This window comes from Tupaia chinensis, unplaced genomic scaffold (assembly GCF_000334495.1).
Source record: "Tupaia chinensis unplaced genomic scaffold, TupChi_1.0 Scaffold000037_3, whole genome shotgun sequence".
NCBI lineage: Eukaryota > Metazoa > Chordata > Mammalia > Scandentia > Tupaiidae > Tupaia > Tupaia belangeri.
Window position 1 is genome coordinate 46,435 of NW_006159486.1, and position 17,912 is coordinate 64,346.

A 17,912-nucleotide genomic window follows, 5' to 3' on the forward strand; every position below is an offset into this window, starting at 1 on the left:
AGGACTTGAATCACACACTCAATCATTTAGAATCCAGCACTTTAACTACCATGCCACTTATTGGCCCATAATATTGCTTCTTAAATTGATCTTTTAAAGATTATTTTTAACTCCATTTCCCAAATAATTTGTTTAAATTCTTTAACCTCTTATATTTAGTCCCAGGAAACCTCCATAAACATGCAAAACTGACTGGTATCATTTAAGTTCATCTGTCTTCACCAAAGATTATACTTCTAAATACAATAATCAAGAGCCTCAAAGTATGAAAAACTTGGAAGGACTCAACTATAAGAGGGCTAATTTGTGAGGAATAAATTTTTAGGTAAAGCTTTGCTTTATAATGGACATTCAAGGGGTCTTCAAAATTTGTGGAAAATGCATATTATGAAAAAATTATGTATGGATTTCCTATCTTTTAGCACCAAAATTAACTAGTATGTTAATTCCATTTTTCTAGATGTCTTTAAATCCCCTTGTATACAGATAAAATAATAGATCATATATTTGTACTGTAAATCAGAACATGAAGATGTGTGCTATAGACAAATGTAGTAGATGATAAATTTAGAGATGATAAAGCAGGATCTCTCTTAAACTATGAGCTTCTGAAACAATCTCAGCCATCAACACTGTATCATCAATGCCTGGTACAGTGTGGAATTCAATAAATGTGCACAAAATTAATCAATTCACAAGGCTAACCATGGTAAGAAAAAAGGTTTTATGGAGAAAATGGGACTAAACCAGGACTATTAAGGAGAGGCAGAACTAAAGTAAACAGGCAAGAAAGATGAAGACCCAATAAAGGGTTGTGAATAATCAGAATGTTTGACATAACTACCATCGAGGATCTGGAGTGTTTCATAATCTTTAGTAATGGGCATCAACAAGTCAGGTTTGGAAGACATCAAAATATGTTAAATATTAAACAGAAAACAACTGCAAACTGTATTGGAATAGAAAGAAACTCAGGAAGCTATACTAACTACCCAATAAAAAGCAAAGGTCTATAAAATCCATGCTGCCTAAATGCCCACAGGTAGCAAAAGGATCAACAAATCAGAATATAGAGATCACATCTGTGCTATCCTCAGGACCTTGCTGGTCTCCTTGAGCATAAGAGTGAGATGGAAAGGACTTGTAACTGGCTTTTCTAAATATTTGTATCATCTGACAAAACAAAGCCTGTCTCTATACGTATTTTACTGTTTCTCTTCGTTGCTATCTTCTTGATGATTCATCTTACTGTCATGAAAGACATAGATGGCTGAGGATAGTCAGATATCTTCAAAGATTAGGCACAACAGAAAACTCTTTTTTGCCTACAGCCAAAAAAACATGTGGGGCATCTGTAAATAAATGCCCAGTACTTAAGGTCAAAGTAGTTCTATGTAGTTTACTGGCATTCATCCAAATGATTTACATCAATAAGGTACAAGTAGATACAAGTTTTATCTAGACTATGCAAAACAAATTTCTGATATTAGATGATATACCTGGAGTGAAGACAAGGGCTCATGGTGACTACCGACAGAGGTCAATACCCCCACCAGAATTAATGAGGTATTTTTTTTAATGTACAAAAGACAAAATTAGGCATAAGTTTAGAAGAGTAAGAAATAAAAGGGAAATTCCCAAAATCAGAAAAGACCTCCTACAAGATAGGTGAAAGAAATAGAAAAATCCCTATAATTTCAACAAAAACAACCTACAAGTCAAAGATGACAATACCTATATTTAGGGGGTTTAGTGCTCTACTTATTTACTTGAGAAGATGCAGGCCTCCTTTTTTAGTAAATCATCAAATCCTAATACAAAAAAGTAAAAATGGATCATTTCTCCTTGTTATATAAAATGTCACCTTTAAGAAACCAACAATGTCAAAACTGAGGAACTTTAAAAAGGAAACACCACCACTAACAAAAAAATGAATAATCAAAAACTCACCATAAACATTTTCATTGCCAATTTTTGACAGTTTGAAGAAAATTAATATTTATTAAGATAGCTTTCAATGCCACTAAGTTTTACTAAAATAACAGAATGTAAACTGATAATTTACTATGACATTAAATAACAACGAATACAGAATACTTATTACTTGGACTTTTTTTTTTTAATTACCAACAGCTTTGGGACCAGCAGATGGCGTAACAGTTACGTCACTGGGCTCTCATGGAGTCAGTATGATTCGAGTCCTGTACAGAGTGGCTTAAAACTCACACCAGGCATGTATGCATGCACGCCCAAAATCCCAAAAGGAGAATAGAGAAGGGACTGTGGGGTGACCATCCCCTTGGGATGATTTCCCACTTTCTGTCTCTCTGTCTCTCTGTCTCTCTGTCTCTCTCTCCATGAGAGCACCCAACCTATAGCAAATATCTCTCTCTAAAAAAAAATTACCAACAGCTTTCTTCATATTTACAATTATGTTGTTCCAATTTATAAGGAGTAAGATTCCTAGTATTAAACAAGAAAAAAAAAATCTGGGGACAGATAGTGGTATAGCAAAGTAGTACATTCCATACGCCATAATGCTGGACCACAAAGGAGGGTCCCAGGTTCAAATCCAAAGGTCTCCCTGGTCATATCAGCTCATATGTGTGTGCCTGTAACCCAGGCTGCCTGGGGCTGGGAGTGGATCACAGTATGGAGATCCTGGGGAGGAGATCATCTCCTCCACCCCCACCTCTAAAAAAACTAAAAGACCTAAAATTCCTGCTTATTACTCTTGTATTTTATACCATTTCATTCCCACTTGAAAACTAATTTTAGTCTTCTGTTTCTACACAATTAAACTCTAAGTCTTTTGAATCCTTTCCTTTTTTCTTTTTTTTAGTTTATACTATAGGGCACATGTGCTCCCAGAAGACAGACGAGGGTGTGTGGAGGGGTTTGGGAATAACTCCTCAGCGGGGGGGGAGAGCCACCCAGCAGTCCCTTCTCTTCTAGTCTCTTCTTGGGATTTTGGGTACATCACAGCAGATGGACCTTGAGCAATATTGAGGCTGCTGGGTCTGGGACTCAAATTTCGAGGTTAGCTGTGTGGGATCCAGCCACCTTAACCTCCACACTACCTAGGGTCCAAAATCCTCTCTTTGCTATGTTAATATACACCAGAGAGGCTGTCACTCTCCCTGTTTGGCTGGACTGCTTTTAAAGTATTAGGAATAGTAACACACTAAAATTTACCCTCAAGTCCAAAGTGTCCTAGAAGACTTCTGATGGACAAGAAATGCGAGGAAAGAGAATGTATCTTCAAATAAAGTTTCTACGTGGCAATGGAGTATTTTTTTAGCCCATATCAATCTAAATTTTTTTGAAACTAAGCACCTTCCTACCACCAAACTATCACTTCCAAAGGAAAACATTTTCTGGCATTCTTCCCAGAATTTTTTTTGCCTTGACTGCCATACCCTATATTCGGTACTCAGTATCAGTCTGACAAAATATTATAAGATTCTGTCCATCTAGCACAATAAATATATTTATATTACGAAATTAAAAACACAGCTTATACAGAGTAAACTAAAAACATACATACTATAAGCAGGGCACTAGACATTGTCTATGCATGTGCATGCGTAATAGGGAGAGTAAATGTAGTTAGAAATCAACGTTTTATCACTGATTATTTAAGGACATCTGGCATTACTTTTTGACAAATTACAAAAATGACCACCTAAAATGTATTTCAATATCATTAATACATCGTTTTCTTTATATAAACAATTTCAAATAAATATATATCTACTTTTGATACATACCAAGATTTTAAGAACTACATTAGTTTCTCGTACCTCAACATAAAGTTGAAAGAAAGCCTCAACATAAAGTTGGAGAGCCCCAAAGAGAACAGAAAACTTGTAATGATAAAATTTCCTGTATAAAGATGTAGGTAGATACTTCTTTAAGAAATAAATTACAATTTGTTGATTTCTTTATACTTAATTGTGGACCCAGTTCAATTTTTTTTAAGGTCATTTTTGTAACACATTTTTTTTTGGAGGAACTCATTTCTTCTTAATTTCTCCTTAAATACAGAAGGTACTCTATACCAGGCTCCTTTATCCTGTCATTTTTGGCAATACAGACTTATCTGGAGGGAAAAAAACGATATATGAAATAAGCTGGGCTCTGAAGGACAAATCCTATATGTTATCTCGGTAGGAGGTGCAGGTTTGGCAGCACAGGAGGGCTGAGCAGGACAACTTGGTTAAGAGATACAGGAGAGCAAGCAGGTATGTAGAATGAGTTTCAGAATCTAAAGCAAAGTAGGGTAACTATGGTCAGTAACAACTCAATGTGTATTTAAATTGGCTAGTAGAGAAGATTTTGAATGTTCCCAACACAAAGTAATGATACATGTTTGAGATGGTGGATATGTTAATTGTCCCAGACAGTATCACTACATACTATATGCATGTATTAAAAACTTATTCATAAATATGTACAACTATTACATTTACATTAGAAATTATAATGACTTTTAAAAGATGCTAATTAACCTGCATTCAAACACTAAACTACTAAATAATAAGACATCCATTTTAATGTTTTCTCCAAAAAGACCTAAAAGGTTTATTTTTATATACATACACACACGTGCGTGCACACACACACTTTAAAAATCACAGATACAGACACACTGGTATTCAGGCAGAAAAAAAAAAAAATAGGAAGGCATCAGAATCAAGAGCTTTCATCTTTGAAGCTAACTGTTCTCACACTTGTAAAAGAAATGACCTGACATCTGGTTGGGCAGAATTATACTTTAAGTAGGTATTATTTGGTTGGTAGCCTGGAACAAAGCATTGATTTTTATCATCAACTACCAAAGAACTATACTTTCCCAAATACAAAAAGTATATATAGAATAACAAGAACCAAGAAAAGAGCATAACTCTAGATTTATCATTCAACTGACTAGTATCTTGGACCATATTTGCCACTATTTTGCTAGGATACATAAAAAAAAAAAAAGCCTCACAAATTTCCAGACCTCAATCTCCCTGTACCTTTTTAATAATTAAGGGGAGGGAATATAATGGTTGTAAGAAAAGACCTGCTTTCTTTTAGTTTTAACCAATATAAATAGGTTTCCTGGGAGAAAGTTTCATTAACAAAAAAATTTAAAAAAATAGAAGCCCAATATTTTTCCCTTCAGAATGAGAAACTTTCACCCTTCTAACCCTTCTGCCTCTGGCAGGACACTTTAAAGTCATTCTGGTAACATGCTATTTGAAATCTAAGAAGATGCTGTGTCTTTCACATAGGTAGAACACCTTCCACATTCAAATACACAGTATAGTGTTGGTATACCACGAGTATGTGCCACACCTCTGACACACAAATACTAAATAAAAATAATGAAAAAGAAAGTAATTTCAAACTGTGAAAAATCTCTAACCTCACCCTGCAAAGAAGGAAAAAAATGAGAAGCTTAATTAAGAAGAAAATTTTTAAAAGATACTGAAGGTAGAAAGAGAAATTCACAAATCTTTGGATAATTCTTAACATCAATTAGACCTATTCTAATTTCTTCTGTAATGTAAGAAGTCAGAATGATAAATAACCAGGAGATCACAGAGACCAGGGTATTTCAAATATTCTTTATTTATCTCCCCCCGCCCTCCCAATTTGGACAGAGAGAGGGAAAGTGAAAAAGCAAGCTGCCAGGTCCAGAACTCAAAATGTGGTTGGTCATATGGGAGTCAAGCATCTCAATCACCAAGCCACCTGCTGGCTTCAATATATTTTCTTTTAAAATCATGTTAGTATCTCTAGAAAAGACAAACTTTTATCTTTTAACTAAACTTAGAAAATAAAAAGATGAATACAGGAACTTAAATATTGAATGCGATACCCTGAATTAGAATACAAAAGTGTTGGGACCAGCAGATGGCATAATGGCTATGTTGCTAGACTCCCACGTAGTCGACCATGGTTCGAGTACCGGACCTGGTGGCTCAAACTCACACCAAGCACAAGTGCGTGTTGCCCAAGATCCCGAGAGGAGAATGGAGGAGAAGGGATTACGGCATGCCCATCCCCCCCCGGGAGGTGATTTCTTGCTTTCTGTCCCTCTGCCTTTCTGGCGAGCACATGTACCCGATAGCAAAACCCTCTCTAAAAAAAAAAAAAAAAAAAAAAAAAATTAAAAAGAATACAAAAGTGTTTACAGGTCATCACTGCTTGATAATACAGAACAGTAGCCTACCTTACTGTTAGGTAGTAAGGATACTTCAGATACAAATATGCCTCCTTCTTCTTCTTCTTTAAAAAAAAAAAAAAATTACTGGGACCAGCAGATGGTGTAATGGTTATGTCACTGGAATCCCATGTAGTCAACCATGGTTCGAATCTCGGACCCAGTGGTTTGAAATTCACACTGTGCACATATACGTACGTGTATGGCCAAGATCCCAAGAGGAGAATGCAGAAGAAGGAATTGCAGCATGACCATCGCCTCTGGGGGGTGATTTCTAGCTTTCTTGTCTCTGTCTCTCTAGTGGGTATATGTGCCCTACAACAAATATCTCTCTTAAACAAAAATAGAATTATTTAATTTTATTTATTATTAATATTATTTAATTTGACCAGAGAGAGACAGAGATAGAGTGTGAGAAAACAAGCCACCAGGTCTGGGACTTGAACTACAGTTGGCCATGCGGGAGTTTAGCACCTTAATCACCATACCACCTGCTGGGCCTGTAAATATGCCTTCTAGAAAGGTATTCATTACCAGTCATCCATTCATACTAGCAGTCAATCAATAAAACAACGGAATAGTCTTGTCAAGCTTGTCAAATGAAAATAGGTAAGAAACAAAGTAAAAACAAAAACAAAAAGATGGAAGAAAGAAAAGTATCAAGTGAGAGGTTTAAGTCATAAGCCATAGAATTAGAAAATCTAGGTTAGCTTTAAAAGAGGTGAGTGTTATTGAAGGTTATTAGTGTACATTACCAATATCTCTGCATGGACTAGCAATAACTTACTTAACTGGTTTCCCAGATTCCACTTAATCCCATCAAATTGGTTTTTCACTCAGAAGTCACACACTCATTTTACTAAACCAAACAAAATCAAACCACTTATCCAACATAAAGTCATTCTAGGGCTCCCACTGCTCTTGGCCTGAAAATCAAAATCTTTTACAAATCTTAAAAGGCTTTCCACAGTTAGGTTTTTCATCAGCTTCAACTCACACCAAATAAACGTCTTTCTTTGAATATCAAACTCTGTCAGTCCTTGATACACTTTCTACCACTCTCTCCCCATCCTTATCCACCCTTAAAGGGTAAGATAATGGAGTGGAGTAAAATATTGGGAAAACACTTGAAAAACTGCTACAGTTTAAATATCTATCCCCTCAAAACTCATGTTTCATTGTCAATATAATGGTATTGGAAAGTGGAGACCAGTGAGAGGTGTTTAGGTCATGGATTAATGCCATTATAAAAGGGGCTTTCAAAAGTTGATCCTCTCTTAGGGAACCAGCAGTTAGTGTAATGGCTATGTCGCTGGACTCCCACGTAGCCGACCGCCGTTCGCGTCCCGGAACCGGTGACTTAGAACTCACGCCGGGCACATGTGCGTGCGCGTGCGTGCCCAAGATCCCGAGAAGAGAAAGGAGGAGAAGGGATTGCGGCATGACCATCCCCCCTGGGGGGGGTGATTTCTCGCTTTGTCTCTATGTCTCTCTAAAGTTGATCTTCTCTCTTGACCTTCAACCTTCGGTCATATGAAGACACAGCAAGAAGGCCCACACCAGATCTGGGCACCTTGATCTTGCACTTCCCAGCCTCTAGATCCATAAGAGAATGAATTTTTGTTCTTTATAAATGACCCAGTCTCAGTTACTCTGTTTTAGCAGCACAAAACATACAAAAACAAAGTTGAAGAAGTTAGTTCATGAAATTAAAAAATGCAAATCATCTCTAATTTTCAAATAGTTATTCAACTACTGAAAACACAGTTTGATTGCATTTAGTAAGACACACATTTAATATTAACATTTATATTTATATATATTACCATCTTTCTCAATTCCCAAGAAACTACTAATCTCTAAACTCTTAAAAAATTAATATAATCAGTTAAGCTCCTATGATACTTCTTTTTTTTTTAACTGCCAGAGGGCACATGAACTTATCAGAAAAAGAGAGAGAGAGAACATGAGCGAGAGCACAAAAGCACCCCCAATCATGCCACAATCCTTTTTCTTTCATCTCTCCGTTCTGTGAAGATTTGGAGCAAGCATATCCATGCACCAGACTGTGTGCTGGGAATGTTTTTCAAGTCATCAGGGCAAAAGGCTTAATAGCTATGCTATCAGGCAGTCCCACCTTCTATGACATTTCTATAACCATTATCTCTTCCTCCAAAAAAGAAACTGCCTAATTTGCTATTTAATTCATAATTAAGAAAGAGAAAACCTTTAAAAAAATAATAATCTGGACCAGCAGGTGGCAAAGTGGTTAAGACACTGGATCCTACATAGTCGACTCCGCGGTTCAAATCCTAGACCCGGTGGCTTAAAAAACTTGCCAGGAGCATATATGTACATGCCCAAATTCCCAAGAGACTGGAGGAAAAGGGACTGAGGCCTGGTCATCCCTCCAGCACAGTGATTTCTCACTTTCCCTCCCTCTGTGTCTCTCTCTAGTGAGTACACATCCCCTATGACAAAAATGTAAAAAATAAATAATAAAAATAATACCTTCTCTTTAAAAATACTTAAGCTACAGTTTACAGAAAGCAAGTACATTTTCCCCAAAGCCCAAAAAAAGTCAACCAAAATTTTCAAATAAACATTCTCAATCAGGAGCCAAATAGTGGCACAACAGTAAAATGCAACTCCATGAGACTGACACACATGGGAAGGCTTCAGTTTTGTGTCCAAAGACCTCTACGAATACACTGGGCACATGTGTGCCAATGATTCATGGCTAGTAGAAGCTGAAGGTGGATTGTGTCATCCAGACCCTGTTGAGGGTGCATGTGCACAAACTGACTCTCTCGCATAGAAAAAATAAATGTATAAACAAACATTCTAAATCAGAAAACTCTCACATAAGCATAAAGTATATTACAGTAGCACTCTCCCCTTATATGTGAGGTTTTACTTTCCAGTTCCCTAAGGTCAGCCATAGTCTGAAAACAAGTGAATACAGTACAAGGAGATATTCTGAGACAGAGACCACATTCACATAACTGTCATTACACTGGATCTTACTATTTTTTTTTTATTTTTTTATTTTTTTTGAGAAGTTTTTTGCTGTAGGGTGCATGTGCTCACCAGAAAGAGACAGAATGACAGAATGTGAGAAATCACCCCCCCCCGAGGGGGGGGGGATGCCACGCCGCAATCCCTTCTCCTCCATTCTCCTCTCGAGATCTTGGGGACGCACGCACATGCGCCCGGCGTGAGTTTATGCCACCAGGTTTGGGACTTGAACTGCAGTCGACCACATGAGAGTCCAGCGACATAGCCATTACGCTAACTGCTGGTCCCTACACTGGATCTTATTATAATTGTTATATTTTATTACTCACTATTGTTGCTAATCTCATACTGTGCCTAATATATAAATTAAGCTTTACCATAAGTATATACGTATAGGAAAAATATAGTATATATAAGGCTTCAGTACTCTCTGCAGTTTCATGTAACTACTAAGGATCATGAACTCACCCCCACTGATAAGGGAGGATCACTGTCCTCACATTAGTCTACAACTTTTATCAACTTCACTAATATAACTTTCACTTGAAATGTCATACTTACTTCAACAATAATCAAGAACAGATAAGTTTTACTGTCTCTGTGAACAAATAAACTATTTTATAATATGCTACAATCTATAAAACATTAAATATAGATAAAACCAGAAAAATTCCTGCATACTGGGCTACTTGGTGGCATGCTGGTTAAGGCAGCTGGATCCCATATGGCTGACTGTATAGATCAAGTCCCAGATCCAGAGTCTTGAAAAGCACACCAGGCAGGTGAGCATGCCCAAAATCCCAAGAGGAAAATGGAGGAGAAGGGACTATACAGCATGGCCATCACCCACCTCAGTGGGGGAGAGGGGGGATATTTTCTCACTTAGAAGAAAAAGAAAAAAATCTCCTGTTTACTAAGCTTCAAGAGAACTTCCATGTCTGGTAACATGAGAGATGATAGAACTTTAAGAACTAGTAGAACTTAAAAGTTAAATTTGCATGTCTTCCTTGCCTGGGGGTTATGCTATTCTTTTCTGCATCGGTTCAAGATTATGTTTTATGCTACTGAAGAGAGTACCTTGATTATGGTTTAATAAAATAAACACCTGGAAAAGAATTTTGTGACTATTCTTACCCTACCTTGAATGTCATTCTACCATTTTTTCTACATTCTCTCATATAGAAATGTTTATATTGATTATTCTCTTAAAAACCAGAGATCTGCAGAATTCTTACAATTTATTAGAACTGTTCCCAGGCTTCCATTCGTGAAATATTTAAAAATGAGGCAAAAAATTCTTTCTAGTAGGCTACTGAAAGATTCGAAGACTAAAAATAAGATTCAAAGACATTCAAACACTAAGGCACTTTCCTCCAAGTTAAAAGCTATCTTTGAAATGAATGCCAGAAACGAAGGCTGCAGCTGGCTGAGTCTTAAGTTCAGGTCTACCCTCAGTGTGGAAGCCTGGAATCAAGGCGTATGAGGGAAAAAGTAAAGAATTCAGAAACGCAGCAGCTTTGGTAAGAATGTACCACTGTTACCTTTTTTAATACTCAGTGATGCTTAGTAAGGAGATGGGGCAGGGACAGAAGCCAACAGGGTAGAAGACAAGGAGGGAAATAAAACGCCATTTAAGGTGGGAAGAACAACTGCATCTATCAGAGCTGTTTTCAGTTAAATAGCTAGCAGGCTGGCAGGTAGGTCAGAGAATCACCAATTCCAATCCCTGGCCTTCCACTAAATCTGAAGACCAATTCCCAGTGGAATTTACATATTTTTTTTTCCCATATAATACTTAAACTGCTCTAATTCCCAGTGAAGAACACAGTTCTTTTTTTTTTTTTTTTTGGAGAGGTTTTTGCTATAGGGCATCTGCACTCACCATAAAGACAGAGAGACAAAAAGCAAGAAATCACCTCCCTGGGGGGATGGTCATACTGCAATCCCTTGTCCTCCATTCTATTGAGATCTTGGGCATGCACACTTGCCCAGCATGAGTTTAAGCCACCGGGTCCAGGACTTGAACCACAGTTGACTGCATGAGAATCCAGTGACATAGCCATTATGCCAACTGCTGGTCCCAGGTTTGTTTCTTAAAAACAAATTAAAGGACCAGCAGATGGCATAGTGATTACATTGCTGGAATCACACAAGACGGACTGTGGTTAGAGTCCCAGACCCAGAAGCTTGAAATTCATGCCAGGTGCATGTGCATGTGCACGTGCATGTGTGCCCAAAATCCCAAGAGGAGAATGAAGGAGACAGGACTGTGGTGTGGCCACTTCACCTAGGGGAGGGGGAGGTGACTTCTCGCTTTCTGTCTCTCTGGCGAGTAAACGCACTTGATAGCAGAAATCTCTCTTAAAAAAAAATTAAGTGGCAACAACTGTAATAAAAGTTACAATTCCACAGGAATTTTCACATCTACAGGTATTAGAAGTCTCACAAGTCTGATGAAGAGAATAACTGACAGAATGACCAGTACTAACAAAATTTTTTAAAAACTAGGTTTTATCAAATCACATTTTAATTTTTTGCTTACTTTGGTACTTAGGTATTTTAAATTTTCTATTTTAAGCTATTTCGTTCATTTTATAATTATACTATATAGTAACAAGGAAAGCCAAGAAGTCATGGAGAGAGACAAAAAGGGAGAGAAACAGACAAATTACAAGAACAGAAACAGAATGAGTGAGTAGCTTAAATGAGAAACAGAAAAAAAGAATCAAAAGGGAAGGAACTGTCCAAGGAAGTAAAGGCTGGCCATCATCATTTAATCCTTGTAATACTGCAGAAGATGTGTGCAGGAGCACAGAACTAAGCACACAGGTCAGTGCAAAAGTTTTTCTTAACAAGAGTACCAGATACTGCTCACCTATTCTATTTATGCTTCCCTCTTTATTTTGTTAGTTGCTCAAATGGATGATAATATTTCTAGATCCCTGAAACTAACCTAAAAGAGAAAGCTGAGATGTATACACTCTTTTTTTGTGTGTGTGTAAGATTCTTTTTTTGCTTTAGGATGTGTGTGCTCATCAGAGACAGACAGACAGACAGAGAGGGAAAGTGAGAAACTGCCCCCAGGAGGGGCAGCCACGCTACAATCCCTTCTCCATTTTCCTCTTGGGACTTTGGCCATGCACACACACGTGCCTGGAGTGATTTTCAAGTTGCCAGGTCTACTACTCAAACCATAGTCAGCTATGTGGGAGTCTAACACCTTAACCACTACACCAAATGTTGGCCCTAAGTAGTATACATTCCTTGAAGAAAGAACTGTGTTTTATGGTTTTTCTTTTTCCAAAAATATTTTCTGTGATACCAAACAGCTGTAACCTGGTAGGTTTGTCCCTTCATTTGACATCTGTGTTCTTATTAATATTTTTATGTGCTCCTATGGAAAACACACACATGTGGAGCTCTAACGTGCAAGATTTATATGTTCATTTTCAAGCTGCAAACATACGATTTCTAATTTATGCTATGTAGCCAGTAACTACAATTATGCCTCTGGAGGGACAAGAAACTCAGAGTGATGTTTCTCAACATATGAACTTTGTACAAGTTCCATTAAAAGCACCGAGGTACTGGTTTCCAGGCCCATTTCAGATTCACTAAATCAAACCTTTTAATAAGAAGCTGTTGTTCATCTGGGACTCTGCACTTTTAATAAGCTGCCTTTTTACTTCCAGAAAGAAAGAAAAAAGAATGCTGTTGAGTTATGTGTAGGGATTACCAAAAGATGTTTTCAAAAATGAAACACTTTAAGTAATACAAATTAGATGCTCAATAATAATCTGCCCTCTCTGGAAATGGAGAAAATAGGAACTTATATTTATACACTGAGAAAGCTTCCTTATGGTGGGGTGGCTTTTATTCTTGGTTTTTTGTTTGTTTGTTTGTTTGTTTGTTTGTTTGTCTGTTAAGGGCAGAATAGGGCTAAGTTTCAGGAAAACAGTACTAAAGGTAGATTACAGATAATTCTCAAATGAGACAATCTACTTTAAACAACTGAGAGTCACAAAGGTTGTGGGAAAAAAAATTTGTATTATTGACATACTCTAAACCTCTACATTAAAAAAAAAAAATTGGAAAGATACTAGTCTTTCTTCTGAATTACAGATATTCATCTAGTTTAGATGTCCAACTCCTGCTTATTAGCCTCTATGCAACTAACAAAAGCAAAATATTAAATGGAGATAGGGAAGTTGAAAAATCAACTCTTAATTTTGTAGATAGGTAACCTGGCATTAAAATCTACTTAATGAAAACTGTGATCCACCAAAACTCACCTTGTAAAGAAATCATTGTATATAAATCTGTGCCTTTTAGATATTAAAATCTACAGGGGTCTTAAACTTGGATTTTTTTTTACTTAAACCTATGGTTTCAAACTTAAAAATACCTTATTTGATCCTCACCAAGAATCCTACAGGATAAATAGGAATAGATATTATTCCTACTCAACTCCTACTCTAGACTTACAATACAATGAGTAGATTCTTATCCTAGAAACACCTTTTTTGGTGATTTTCCAACTGGATGTAATGTGCAACATCTACTTGCAACTTCTTTCTTGCCTCTACTCTCAGAAATTGACTTACAAAGTCTAAGGAAGAACCCAAGAATCTGCAATTTTATCCAGTACCCGAAGTGACTCTAATGCTGGGAGGACCTCGAACTAGTCTGAGGAACACTCAACTCCATCCCACTGAGTTTCAGAGAAATGAAGTCAGTCAATCACTATCTGGTAGACCTGGGACTCAATCACTGATTTCTGTTCTCATTCTCATTCTCACCACCATTCACAAATTAAGAGCCAAAAAGTGTTTTCGTCTTTCTTTTGGGCCTGGCTGAGTATAAGGCACCAGAATGGGAGTTGACATCCACCACAACAAGGACCACAAGGTTGGACTCAAGGAGCCCAAGAGTCAGGACATCCACCTGAGGCTGTTGGTCAAGCTTTACCGGTTTCTCAGTTTCTGGCCAGACGGACCAACTCCACCTTCAACCAAGTTGTGCTGAAGAGGTTGTTCATGAGTTGCACCAACCGGTGCCCTCGGTCCCTTTCCAGGATGATTGGCAAGATGAAGCTTCCTGGCCGGGAAAACAAAATGGCTGTGGTCGTGGGGACCATCACAGATGATGTGCATTCAGGAGGCACCCAAGCTGAAGGTGTATGCACTACGTGTGACCAGATGGGCCCACAGTCACATCCTCAAGGCTGGGGGCAAGATCCTCACCTTCAACCAGTTGGCCCTGGACTCCCCCAAGGGCTGTGGCACCGTCCTATTCTCCGGTCCTCACAAGGGCTGCAAGGTGTACCAGCATTTCAGCAATGGCCCTGGAACCCCACACAGCCACACCAAACCTTACCTCCACTCCAAGGGCCAGAAGTTCCCGCATGCCAGAGGCCAACGTGCCAGTCCAGCCTACAAAAACTAACCCTGGATCTGGCCCCATTATTAAAAAGCTTTTGGGTTCTGAACAACAACAACAAAAAAGTCTTTTCTTTATGTATCAGGAATTATATGGGAAGAAATTTTCACTAACTACTCATCGAGAGGTTTACTAGGGTAAATTCGGAAAACTGCTTTAAGGGGTAACAGTTTAGAAGACGTGGTGTGAGCATGCATTCCAAGGAAACATGCTGGTAACTCTGTTTTCCCCTCTGGATATCTGAAACTAAGAGTAACAGGAAGATGTGTGACACCAGGCAAGGTCATTATGTACATCATCTTATAAATGCACAGAATTCCATTAAGTAGATACTATTCCTGCCCACTTGAAGATGAAAATGCAGACTTGGGCAGTTGTGACTTCACTAGCAATACAAAGTTAAGCCGTCAGGACTAGACTAAAGTTAAAAGCATACACTATTAACCACACTTAGATACTGTGGCCAGTGTCCCTATCACTAGGACCTCTTATCTACTGCCTGAGCAATAAATTTTGATATAGTATCCTGCATAATCTTTCATCTGCTCTTAGGTCACCAAGAACTTTGTCCGGTTCTTACTTCATAAAAATCAATCATTTACCTCAGACTCTTCCTCTCTACCATATTAGCATAAATCAACGTCCCCACCTCTCTGCTACCCACATTATTCCTCTGCAATCAATTTTATCTGCTGATCTCAATGGTTTCTCTTGGGTGTCATTATGAATAACTACCTCTCTTCTCCAAACTAGGTAATGACATAGCCCTGGCTAAAAAGCCCTTGGTTGCAAAAGATGTTTTTCTTAAAATGATCATCAATTACTTTGGTCTTCTTATAGAATATTGGTCACTGTCATGTTCTGCCATTTCCTATTTTCATCTTCTGAAACTTTACTGTTCTTATCTTCCAGATAGTTTCACCATCATGTGCCAAAGCCCTGTTTCATGCCAATTTCTGACTCTTTCCAAACTTTACACACACACCATTTCACATATTGGGCCATCAGGAAAGTCATAGTGCATTTTTGCACAGGAAAACACAGAAAAATATGTCAAGATTTTCTCGACAATCTAATAGAATTCCTTTCACAAATTCTGTCTTCAGAGATCAGAAATTCACGTTTGTTCCTCTTAATCCTTGACCAATTTCCTAGCATCATCCTAATTCACCAAATGCTCTAGACTTGAGCTATCCAATACAGTACATCCACGTAAGTGTGATTCCTGAGCCTCAGAAATGTCTAATTTGATGGGACCAGCAGATGATGTAATGGTTACATCACTGGACTCCCATGTTGTCGACCGTGGTTTGAGTCCCGAGCCCAGCTGCTTAAACTTGTGTGTATGCCCAAGATCCCAAGAGGAGAATGGAGGAAAAGGGACTGCAGCATGGTCATACACCCCCAGGGGGGAGGAAAGGCATGCTTTCTTGCTTTCTGTCTCTGTCTCTCTCTGTCTTTCCAGTAAATACATGTGCCCTATAGCAAAAATCTCTCTATAAAAAAAGAAAGAAAGAGATGTTTAATCTGATTTGAAATGTGCCATAAGTATAAAATATACACTAGATGTGAAGGACTTAAAAAATCTCATTCGTAATTTTCAACTGATTACCAGAGGACTTCAAAAAGTTTGTTAAAAAAAAAAAAATAGGAATTAAAGCATGTGTTTATTTTGGAATCCATGTATAGTTTTTTAACAATGTGCACTTTCTATGAACTTACCGAAGATCCCCTGTACATACTGGCATGATATTTTGAATATACTGGAACAATAAAACTCATTATTAAAAACAATTTTATTTTTAAAACCTTTTTCAAAAAGTGGCTACTAAAAAACCTAAAATTGTATCTCAGAGTTCACATTTGTGGCCTGCATTGTGTTTCTTCTGCAGCACTGCTCTATATACTCAGAGTTCCAAGCCTGACTGGCCCAACAGCCTTATTATAACACATGCCATTTAAGACATATTTAAAACATACACACTCTATCTATTCAGTCATCTCCTCAAAGCTCTATTATTCAGTTCATCCAATAAAAAAATCCAAAACAATGTCTCATCGCAAATAATCCATGTGTGCATTTCAAAGAATACCATCTGGAAATGAAAAGACCACGTATGTCTCCAGTGTCAAATAAATAGGCTAAAGGCACAGAAACCACGCTGCCTACGAGAGAGTCCTATCTTACACCTGTAAATTGTTCTCTGAAACTTTTCTTACTGCTTTTTCTCCTGTACTTTGAAGGTGCCTCTAAAAGGGAAGGTAACAGCTATCACTTACAAAGGAAAATCCTAGAAGCTATAAAAATGCAAGTATAATTTAATGTGCTGGGAATTAGAAGATACATTATCAAGGTGAAAAAAAAATCCTAATCTTCCAAAGGATACACTTAGGATCTGACAAAAAACCTGCTCAACCAGATGACCTAGGAACAGTGGTGACTCAGACTCCTACCCTTGTCATCTAGTAGCATCTTTGAGAAAGGAAGAAGCCCAGCCTGTAACTATGTGAACCAAAAATGCATTGATAACAACTTTCTTGAATTAGTATAAGTGTCAGTTATAAACTAAAATATGTGAAAATCCATGGCAGTCTGTTTCCATCAAACTAGATAAGGAGCAAAAGAGAGGTGTCTGTTGAGAAATATTCAGAAAAATAAGGTACCAAATAATGTAAACTATCAATGCTTTAAGTCAACTACACATGTGGAATTTTCATGGAATCAATTTTCCATAAAGCATAATAGGATGGTGCTGGCAGGTGGCATGATGACTGGGGCTCTAGACTCCCACAAGACCAACCACAGTTTGAGTCCCAGACCTGGTGACCTACTTTCTCACATTCTCTCTCATTAAATTAAAAATAATAATAATGAATAAATATAATAAATAATTCTAAAAAGTAAAGACATAATTGGAAGCTTTTTGCATTGAGGCATGTTTTATTTTTAATTAGGTTTATATACTATGTTTAATGTGGAAAAAAATAATGTATGACTTCTTTCTGTTAGATACAAAACTGATTAGTGAGACACATGTAAGAAGTTAACTATCAATCACTAAAATTTTACTGTGGTTGAATACACACATAATAAACCATGAGCTCCATGTTTTCCATGCTAATTCAGAAGAAGAAATGGAAAATATGGGTCAGATTTGCCACTATGTGCGGTAAAGTAACGTGTATCAGAAAACAAGCAATCTTCACAAGTAAGAGTCCCTAGCACAGTCAGCACTCAACA

General features: G+C 37.5%; 1 pseudogene; it reads left to right on the forward strand.

The window, feature by feature from the left end:
* Positions 1-14,104: 14,104 nt before the first annotated feature.
* LOC102477193 (60S ribosomal protein L18 pseudogene) lies at positions 14,105-14,677 on the forward strand (annotated as a pseudogene).
* Positions 14,678-17,912: the final 3,235 nt, after the last annotated feature.